The sequence below is a fragment of the Mustela nivalis genome, assembly GCF_964662115.1.
Source record: "Mustela nivalis genome assembly, chromosome: 13".
Lineage (NCBI taxonomy): Eukaryota > Metazoa > Chordata > Mammalia > Carnivora > Mustelidae > Mustela > Mustela nivalis.
The window spans coordinates 80289570-80300860 of NC_139032.1; the positions used below are offsets into that span (position 1 = coordinate 80289570).

General features: G+C 40.3%; 1 long non-coding RNA gene across 2 annotated transcripts in view; it reads left to right on the forward strand.

The window, feature by feature from the left end:
- LOC309846437 overlaps positions 1 to 11291 on the forward strand; it is a 112735-nt gene that overhangs the window by 16301 nt on the left and 85143 nt on the right. The window lies entirely within an intron of this gene.

Genomic DNA, 11291 nt, shown 5'->3' on the forward strand with positions numbered 1-11291 from the left:
TGGTAACATCTCTTAGGATTAAGAGGAGGAGGATGACACTGTTCACAAAACCACAGACTTTATTTGGATCTCACCAGTTTCTCCATGATGTCCTTTTCCTGTTGCAGGATATCAGATTGCCTTTGGTCATCATGTTCCCTTGGTCTCCAATCTGTGACTGTTTGGTCTTTCCTTGTTTCGTGACCTTGACAGTCTCGAAGGGTGTCACAGTCAGGTGTTTTGCAGGCTGTCCTTCCATTAGGTTTGCTGTGATTAGACTGGGAATATGCATTTTGGGGGGAAAATACCACAGGGATGAGCTGCATCATGTCAGGGGTGCCTGGAATCAACATGACTAAGGACGGTGATGTTAACCTTTGAGCACTTCGGCTAGTTGGTGTCTCAGGGTTCTCTACTTACTGTTTCCCTTTCCCTACGCTAGTCACTAAATCCAGCCCACACTCTGGGTGGGGAATGTATTTCAAAACTGCATTCTATCAATGCTTATTTAATATCTCTTTTTATCCCCCACTACTTCTTCTTCTTTTTTTTTTTTAGGGATTTTATTCATTTATTCGACAGAGAGAGATCACAAGTAAGCAGAGAGGAAGGCAGAGAGAGAGAGAGGGAGAAGCAGGCTCCCCACTGAGTAGAGAGCCTGATGCAGGGCTCGATCCCAGGACCCTGAGACCATGACCGAAGGCAGATGCTTAACCCACTGAGCCACCCAGGCGCTCCTTTATCCCCCACTTCTAAAAGTCCACTCAGTTCCTGGAATCTTGGAAGATTCTGTGATATGCATCAATTCAGTTCTTGGCTTTTCCCACTATATCCCAAGTGCTTTTCTGCATTCCAGCTAGCAAGATTTTGTTCCTACTATCTCCCTTGTCTTTGTATTTATAGTTTTATGGGCTTTGAAAGATCCCTTTATGGTAGTTTTAGTGGGATTTCAGAGGAAATGAAATTGAATTATTATGTTCAATCTGCCATCTTTATCTGGAAGCCTTGGGGGAAACATTTTTTAATCATCAAAATTGACATTTAATCTGTTTGAATTTGCCATTTCTGTTTGTTATAATTCTACCATTAATGTAATCCATGGAATCACTGAATGCTTTTTTTGGGGGGGGGAGGGTGTCATTGCTGTATTTCATAAAACATTGTGTTCAGGGGCACCTGGGTGGCTGAGTGGGTTAAAACCTCTGCCTTCGGCTCAGGTCATGATCTCAGGGTCCTGGGATCGAGTCCGCATCTGGCTCTCTGCTCAGCAGGGAGCCTGCTTCCCCTCTGTCTCTGGCTGCTGCTCTGCCTACTTGTGATCTCTCTCTCTCTCTCTGTCAAATAAATAAATAAAATATAAAAAAACAAAAAACAAAAAAACAAAACAAAACAAAAAACCACATTGTGTTCAGTCAAGAAACTCATTTCACAGCTAGAGATGTGTCGGTTGGTGTGATTGGCCCTCATTATCGAAGGTAAATTGGGGTTACTGCTATAAAGCCAGGCTTATGCTGGGTAGGGAATGCTTCTTTTTACATACCAGTTATTAAGTCTAACAAAAAACAAGGCAGACTCAGATACCTCAGGAATAAGTGTGGGGTAGTTAATCAGGCAAAGAACCATACCCAGCTTATGCTTGCCAAAGACAACCAAAACTTGAATGGGTAGAGAAGGGGAGTTAAAATCTCCACACTGGCTTCCTGACCAGTAGCATAAATGAGGCCTGGAGCCCTCTGACTACTTGCTGCCTTTCTTTTCCTCCCCCTTGTCTCTCATTTTCGTGTTTCTAGAGTATTGCTAGGTTTACAGTACAAGGGAGAGGAAGGTACAGAGAGTTCCCCCATATTCCCTGCCCCCTCACAGACATAGCCTCTTCCATTCACAAGAATGGTACATTTTTATTTTAATAAATAAATTAATTACCAAGGATGAATCTCTTATGATGTATCATAATCACCCACACAGTCCATAATTTACCTCAGGGTTCACTCTTGGTGCTCTACTTCGTATGGGTTTGGGCAAGTGTATGACAGCATATGTCTATCATTATAACATCATATAATATATCATTATAACATCATATAATATATTGTTGTAATATCATGTAATATCATACAGAGTATTTCCACTGCCCTAAAAATCCTCTGCACTCTGCCTAATTGTCCCCACTCCAATCCCCTGACGACCACTGATAGCTTTGTCTTTTCCAGAATGCCCTAGCGTTAGAATCATACAGTATGTAGTCGCTTTTTCCTCTTTTATTTTCCTACAATTTTATATAAAGTGTTTTGATATTGATTTTGTTTATCATTTAGTGACTAGGTTGCATTTTTTCCCATGCATTTTTATAGTTTTTGTTACTTTTTCTGTTGGTAATGGGACTGTATGGCTCAAAAGCCCAAACAGCACACCATGAATATTGAGAGTACTCCCTCTTGTCTCTGCCTTGCTCTCCTTTGCCTTACCCACTGTGAGTAACCTCTTTCCTTAGTATTTTTGTGTGAGTTTTGGGTTTCTTTATGCCAGTACAAACATATTCTTCTTCTTGCACAAAAGATAACCATTCTGTGCTCTCTTCATTGAAGAATTTGTATTAGTTCATAGGGTTTTCCTTGTTCTTCTTTTACAGCTTTGTTGATGTCCTAATATTTATTTAACCAGTTCCCTTACAAAAAGTGACTTGTGTTTGTTTCTCAATATATCGTTGGCTTTGCAAATGGAATAAACTCATACAAATCTCATTTTGTAGGTATATGGATATATTTTTAGATAAATTCCCAGAACTGGGAAAATTGCAGAATATTGGCGTAACTTTGTAGTGTATAATATAGTCAGCTATCATCTGTCTTAATAGTCAGGGACAATGAGGAAAATAGCAATCGTCTTTAGTATTTACAACAGAGAACATATCATTCAGGGACATGACTGCCAGATGACAGAACTGAGTGCGTAACTGAGAAAGCAACTCAGAGGTTAGTAACAGTGGAAGAGCCAATGTCTGTAACCTGGAGAGACAAAATTAAGAAAGTTGTGTTTCTGAGTCCTAGGGCTGGGGCTCATCTTCTGGAGCCTCAGACCTCTAAGGACCTGTCTAGTGAGCACTGGGGCCCCTACGGAGCTACGGTCCCTGAGGTAGAAGGGAGAGGGAGAGAAATGTCCTGGCTTTGTCCTTCCTACTCTCGTTCTCCAGTCTTTCAGAAACCAGCTGATAGTGAGGCTGGGCACCACGGTTAAAAGCAGCCAGCGTCTCCTCCCGTAGATTGCAGAGCAGTGGAAGGACAAACATGAAACTGAGGACAAGTGGGCTCAAGTCTAAAGAGCCCATCCCTTTTACCACTTAGCATTTCAGTTCACTCTTCTACTCACATTTAATACTTTCCTACTTCTGCCCATCATACAAACAAAGACACTCCTTCTCCCCAAACAGGAAGTCAGATTCAAAGTCCCATTAGTCATTGTATCGTTTTCAAGTTCAGGACCTGCTGGTGATCCTCATTCCTCTCTAGCAGGTCTAGAGGTAACTTGTGGCCTGGTGACCTATGAACAAAATTGTAAACTAAGGTTCACCCGCACTCCATACAAAACTGTAAAGGGGCAGGGGGAAAAGTATAAATCATTGGTTAATATGTACATAACAAAAATACACATTCATGGTGCAATCTTTGTCGCTGTAAAAAGTCATAGTCCATATTGAGCACTTCCCTCCTCTGCCACTTATTTCATGTTTCCTTTGTTTCTAGCCAGCACTGCAGGTGGTTACGTTCCTTTAGGGTGACTGGATCAGTCAGGATACCTCAGAACAATAGAAAACATAGAATTTCAACAGAGAGAATTTAATATAGGGAATTGATTAAGCAGTTTTGGAGAACTGAAAAGGCAGAGAAGATAATACCAAGCTAACCTAGAGAAGGGAACTCCCGGATTAAGCTACCGCTCCAGGCCTGGGGTGACAGCAGGAAGCTCAAAGGAGGGGCCCTCAGACCTCGGAGCAAGCACCATAGCTTAACTGTAGCTGATATCTTTGATTAGGCATGATGAGCCTGGTTCTAGAAGTGCTTCCCATAAATTGAATGTTACCATTGCTAACTACTTGTCTGGAAAGCAGTTCTTCCCTTCTCCTGTCCTCTGCCTTGTAGAATTCAACAGGAAGTCAACTGGCAATGCAGATACAGAGTTCCTATAGTCCCAGCCTGGGCATCACAAAGCAGAGCATGAAAGTACGCTTGGACTGAGAGGCAATGGTTTAATGACAGGGACAGCTCCTCATGTTGCCTACTCCATGTGCATACACAACTTTCTCCATGTGTTTCAACTTCCTGTGCAGCAATACCAAATTCTAGCCATTTCTCTAACAAGATACAACTACCCTTTGTAGAAATAGGCACTCTCACCTTTAACCCCAAGAGGGAAAGTTTCCAAATGTCATTACGTTCATGTCTGGATGGTGTCAATTACTCATGTTCAGTTGGAGTCCCTCTTGAATATTCTGTAATCTAAAGATGAAATTGTAAGCTGACCACTGCCAATAATTCTTAAAAGCACCATGGGAAGGGAGAAGAAAAAATTATTTAATATATACAAAAACACATAAACAGACACACATGTGCACATACATTAAGCAAAGAAGAAAATAATGCCTAGATATTAGTCTTTTTTTCTGTCTGGTTGTAAGCCTGTGGTTGACGTTTCTAACTTCCTTCTTCCCCTACTCATTTCATCTTCCCTTTGCTCTGAGCCAGTGCCTACCCCAGGTGACATGATCCAAACCTCTCTCCCGAAGGCTCTGAGTCTTCCATCGTCCTGTCTTTTCTTGGTTACTGTTTCCACTAACTTTTAGCATGTTGAGGAGAAAATGAACATAGGTGACACAAAGGAGAGAGAAATGACGTGCTTGGTGATAACTAGTGGAATGAGAGAACAGTGTAATATTTGTAGCGCCCATGTGACGGTTCTGATCTGAGTTTAAGTGAACTACAGAAGGATCTGGGCTTAATGTAGGGTTGCCAACTGTCCTTGTTTGCCCCGGATAGAGGTATTTCCTGGAACCTGAGACTTCCTATGCTAAAACTGGAAATGCCCTGGCAACTGGGACAAGTAGGTTACCCTGGCTGGGTAGGAACTGGTGGGGCAGATTAGTGACAGCAACTTCTTGGCAGAAGCACGGAGTCCAGTCACCTGGGATAACCGGTCCTTAGGGAGTGGCCAGTCAAGAAGTCTTAAACTTTCAGTAAGAGAGCCTTTAGTGGTGCATGGAAACAATGATTCTTAGTCCTCCATGGTAGCTGCCATTCATGTCGATTCTTAACCCACGGATGCTATGGGTCAGTGTAGGCTCTAGAGAGATAGGAGGTTGGAAGTAAAATCAGAGTGTAACCCAGGGGAGACAGATTCTTTCTCACCACAGACCACCCCACTGCTCTGGAAACTTGAAGGTTTTGGTGCAATGGTGACATCAGTTGAAGGTGGGTGGGGGTATTGCAAGGGATGGGGAGTAGGAACTTGGTAACATACAATGGCATGTACTGTATTAGCACTTATAGAAGAACTGATGTGCTTGGCAGGGCAGAATAACATTCATGCAGGTGGGGCATTCACCGGTGAATTTTAAGTTCTTACTGTAAACATGACATCAACAGGCTGGGGAGTGGGGAGGCCAGAGGAAATTTGGTGACCCTGGCTTTTCTGGAAGCAGTATCACAGGAGAAAAGGCTGGGTTGATTATGATACTTTCCTTATAGTATTGCGCCACCTAGTGTTAGCTTTGATGTACTTCTTTTGTCCTAGTTCCATGAATTAAGAATCTGTTGTTTCCAAAGTCCTCAGTCATTTGTTATTTTTCTCATTCAGCAAATACTGACTGAATACTTTCTATATGCAAATCACTTTTCTAGGTATTGAAATTAAAACTGTGACAAAACCCCTGAATTTATGGAAGTTTACATTCTTGAGGGGATAAAGATAAATGCATAAGTAAAATGAAACCTATGCTATATAGTTATACATGTGAAGGGGGGAAATAAATCAAGAAAGGAAGGATTAAATTTAAGGTGTTGTGGGGAAAGGGTCTATAATTTTAAATCAGGTGGTCAGGGAAGCCTCTGATTAAAAATGAGATAGGGAGCATTTCAGGCAGAGGTAATAGTGCAAAAACCCCAAAGTGAAAAGCTTCCGAGTTCAAGGAACAGTGAGGAGGAAAAGGCTGCACTAGGGGGAGATCATTAGGAGGTAAGAGCCTTTGGAATCACCGTGAGGACTATCACATTTATTTAGAGGTTGAAAATCCTAACAGAGTTTTGATCAGGGACATGGTCTTGTGTATTTATTATTTTTTTCTTAGAAAGAGAAAAAGAGAGAGCACACACTCAAATAGGGAGGAGGAGTAGAGGGAGAGGGAGAAGCAGACCCTGCTGAGCAGGGAGCCCGATGTGGGGCTTGATCTTAAGACCCCAGGATCATGGGGCGCCTGGTTGGCTCAGTGAGTTAAAGCCTCTGCCTTCAGCTCAGGTCATGGTCCCAGGGTCCTGGGATCGAGCCCCGCATTGAGCTCTCTGCTCAGTGGGGAACTTGTTTCCCTGTCTCTCCCTCTCTCTCTCTGCCTGCCTTTCTGCCTACTTGTGATCTCTCTCTCTGTCAAATAAATAAGTAAAATATTAAAAAAAAAAAAGACCCCAGGATCATGACCTGAGCCGAAAGCAGACAGTTAACCAACTGAGGCATACAAGTGCCCCTTGTGTACCATTTAATAGGATCACCCTGGCTGCTGTGTTGAGAACAGACTGAAAGGCAAGGTCAGAAGCAGCGAGAGCAGTAAGATGCTATTTTAATAATCCAAGTGAGAGGTTACAACATGAGCCAGATGGATGACAATGAAGGAGGAGTAAAGTGGTAAGAAATTGTTAATGCCTACTTTGCTCTGCCCTACCTCAAGGCTTTGGGACTAAATTATTTGGGAAAGTAAGGAAAAGGAAGGAAGGGGCCACTTGTAGGTTTTTAATTCACCTGGATTTGATTTCTGTGTGTGATGAGAAAGAATACAACTTCATTTTTTATAGGAATATTCTGTTTTCCCAGCAGAGTTTACTGAAAAGATTATAACTATGCATTACCATTACTGTCATATATGAAGTGTTCATTTATGTATGAGTCATTGCATATCTTGGTTATGTTCCACTGATTTGTCAATTTCTGTGACAGTATTAGTGGGTTTGTTTTTTTTTTTTTTTTTTTTTTTTACTTTATAATCAGTCAATATTTCGTACAGCAAGAACTCTCACCTTATTTTTTAAAGAGTGTTCTGGATATTCTTGGCCCTTAAAATTTCCATAAAGTTTTAAATCAGCTTGTCTAGGGTCATGTGGGTGGCTCAGTTGGTTAAGCAATGGACTCTTGATTTCTGCTCAGTCATAATCTCAAGGTTGTAGGCTGAGCCCTTTGTCTGGCTCTGCACTGAACGTAGAGCCTGCTTGGGATTCCTTCTCTCCCTCTTTCTCTGCCCATACTCCCCTGCCCCACTAATGCACATGTGTGCTCTCTCTCTCTCTAAAATAATTTCTTTTAATTTATCAAATTCAAACAACAACAACAACAACAAAACAAACAAAAACAAACAAAAGCAAAAACCTAAACCTATTGGGAATTTTAATTAGAAATGAATTGAACTGATAGTTTTTGAGTGAATTGGCATGTTTAGCCCTGTGAAATCTTCCAGTTCACCATTTATTTTAGTCTTCAGTGACTTTCAATAGATTTAGAGGTTTTTGCATATTTTTTGATAGGTTTATTTCTAGATACTTGATTTTTTATGCATTGTAAAAAGACATCTTTAAATAATATATTTGCTAACAGTTTTTGGCTAGTAGTTGGAAATGCAGTTAATTTGGGTATTTTGATTCTTCATCTACAATTTTGCTAAATGCTCTTATTAATTCTAATGGCTTATCTTTCCTGGGGGTTCTATGAACATAATATACCATCTGTAGATAATTATGCCTTTTATTTACTTTTCCTGACCTTCATGTACTGGTTGGAATCACTAGCACAACCTAGAACAGAAGTAGTGATACCAGCGAATCTTTAATTGTTATTATCAGTGGAAAAGCTTCTAATATTCAACATTGAGCAAATGGTAAGTTTACTTTGGTTTTCTGTAGATATTCTTGATTGGATTAAGAAAATTCCAATATTTTTAGGGGGGGAAAGTTTTAAATAAAATCATGAATGGATGTTGAATTTTATAAAAAAATTTTTTTTTAAATTTACATCTAGAAATACTGTGATTTCCCCCCCGCTTTAATTTTTTAATGTGGTAGATCTCACTATTTGATTTCCTAATGTTAAACTGACCTTAAATTCCTAGGATAAATCCATCTTGATCATGACTGATTATCTTTTTAATAAATTTCTCAATTTGGGTTCCAACATTTTCTTTATTATTTTTTATATTTATGTTTGTGAACGAGATTGGCCTCTAACTTTCATTGCCTTTGTTGGTTAAAGGATGCCTGAGAACACAGTCAGGTTTTGGTATCAGAGTTTAACCAGCCTCTGAAAATGAGTTGATGCATCTTTCCTTTCCTGTCATCCTTGAATTTGTATAATTTTGGCATTATTTCTTCTTTGAATTTGCCGGAGAACACATGCTAATTCCAACATAATTAACTTACAATGTTATATTAGTTTCACGTGTACAATATAGTGATTTGGCAATTCTATATACTACTCAGTGCTTATCATAAGTGTACTCTTAATCCCCTTCACCTAGTAATTTTTGAGGGAAGACTTGTTTTCCTCCTCTGAGTCAGTTTCTTGAAGATATTTTATTTTTCTATTTCTTCCTGTGTCATTTGCAATTTTATATTTTTCTTTAAAAATTTCCATTTCTTCCTATATTTAAACTTATTGAAAATTTTTGTTTAAAGTATTTTTTTATTGCATTTGAAGTACCTGTGCTATTGGTAACAATATCTCTCCTGTTTATGATATTGTGTTTTCTTTCTTTTTTTCTTATTAAATTTTGAGAGTAGTTAGTCAATTTCATTACTCTTTTTACACAGAAACCATTACCTCATTTAAAAACTATAACATTGACCATCTTTCCTGTTAGGTATGGTCATATTATAGATTTTATTATAGATAGTGATTTCACATGTAAATATTTGTTCTGCTTTGAAATACATTCATTTTTTACAGTCTTTGGTAGGGGCAATAGATTTTGTAACCTAAAAAGTTTAAAGGTTAAAGTAAAAATTAGCAAATTAAGCTCTAAAGCTTTAAGGCACTAAGTAAAAATTTTTGAACTACAAGAGACAGAGATCACTCAGTAGAGTTGTTCAATAAAGTCCTTTTTTATTATAGTTAAGACATAAAAATGTAAAGACTATTATAGCGAAAACTTTATTCTTTTATTTTTTATTTATTTATTTTTTAAGATTTTATTTATTCATTTGACAGAGAGAGACAGAGCAGGAATACAAGCAGGGGGAGTGGGGGAAGGAGAAACAGGCTTCCTGCTAAGCAGGGAGCCCAATGTGGGGCTCGATCCCAAGACCCTGGGACCATGACCTGAGTGCCCTATGATGAACAATTTAGTACCAGTAACCAATCTTGGAAAATAAAACATTTCACATACAGATGAAATATATTGTATATCCCTTTCTGGTTACATTTCCTATCGCAGAGGTTGACCATAATAACAAATATGATTATCCTTGCATTTACATCTATATTTTTGCCTGTACATATATATTCTTAAGCAGCATGTGCTGTTACTTTGTATCCTTAAAGTAATATATAAATGATAGTACATGGCACGTGTTCTTCCACAGATAGTTGTTGCTAAATATTATTCAGTTAAAAACATTTTTTCTGAAATTTTCTTCTTCTTCTTCTTCTTTTTTTTTTTTTTTTTTTTTAAGATTCTGACAGAGATAGCGAGAGAGGGGAACATAAGCCAGGGGAGTGGGAAAGGGAGAAGCAGGCTTCCCACCAAGAAGGGAGCCGGATGTGGGGCTCCATCCCAGGACCCTAGGATCATGACTGCCCCAAAGGTAGACACTTAACGACTGAGACCCAGATGCCCCTTCCTGAAGTTTTCTATTCTTAAATTTGTTTTGAGGTAATTTGGAGTTGCTTGTTGAATTAGTGAGTAGTTTTTTTTGTTTTGTTTTTAGCAGTCTCTATGCCCTATGTGGGGTTCAAACTCCCAATCCTGAGATCGAGAGACACATGCTCCACCAACTGAGCCAGCCAGGTGCCCATGGAAGCAGTTTTTTATGATGGTTGTTCTAATCTTTGTCAGATAATTCTAGCATCTGATTTATCTCTTTATTGGCATCCGTTGATTGTCTTTTCTTGTTTGGGTTGTGACTTTTCTTGTCCTTGGTATGATTTTTTTTTTTTTTTGTATTATATCCTGGAAATTTTGAATAGTAAAGTTGGAGTCCTTGGATCCTCTTTTTTTATTTCAGCCAGTGGTCACCCTGTTTATGTTTGAGGCATCATCCCTGGGTTTCTTTTCTGGGCTGTGGTTCCAGTGATAGTATAGGATTCAGAGCCTGTATAGTGCTATTCTGGTCCATTTCACTCACCTGGCACCATCTGGGCTCCTGTTTGCTTGGCTGATGCTGCCCACAGGGGTGAAGAGCTCTTTCCTAGGCAGATCCTGCTAGGGGAAGTGTGGAAGATGCTAGGCTATGAGACAGTGAGGGCTTCCTTGAGCCTGTTGTCTGGGCTACCCTGTGTCTACCTAATCACTGCTGGTATTGTCTGAGGCCATGGAAGATGCTTTCCTGGGCTCTAGGCGGTGGGTGGAGGATGGAGTGCTTTCCAGGGCCATCTCTCTGGGTCATTTAGTGCTGAAGGCTTCTTCCCCATCTCTGCCAGTGCCCCTGAGGGAGAAAAGCAAATACCTGGGCCTCCTTTCTGCCTCTGGTGGTAGCGGTGGAGGTCATCTCTTGCCACTGGGTAGAGGCCCAAGAGATTCTAGAATGGGTCTCTGTCTACTGCTAAGTGAGGGCCAAGAGACACTGAGCTTCTGGGTGGAATTTTCTGTCTTCTCTTTACAGGTCCTGTCGGTGTAGGCAGAGCAGGCTGCCAGATACGGCATTGAGATGGGGTTCCCCATTAGGTCTCTGATGAGCTGCCTCTTTCCTGGGCTTTTTCCTGGCTGGTCCTAGAGTTTATTTGCCTTCCCCCCCCCCCCCCGGCTTTGCCTTTTGGTGGTTCTGAGCTGTGTGCCTCTGCAGTGCCCAGTGTGGGATATATGGGAGACTAAAGGAATTCCAGGGAACTCCCTCCATATCATTCCTCAAGTC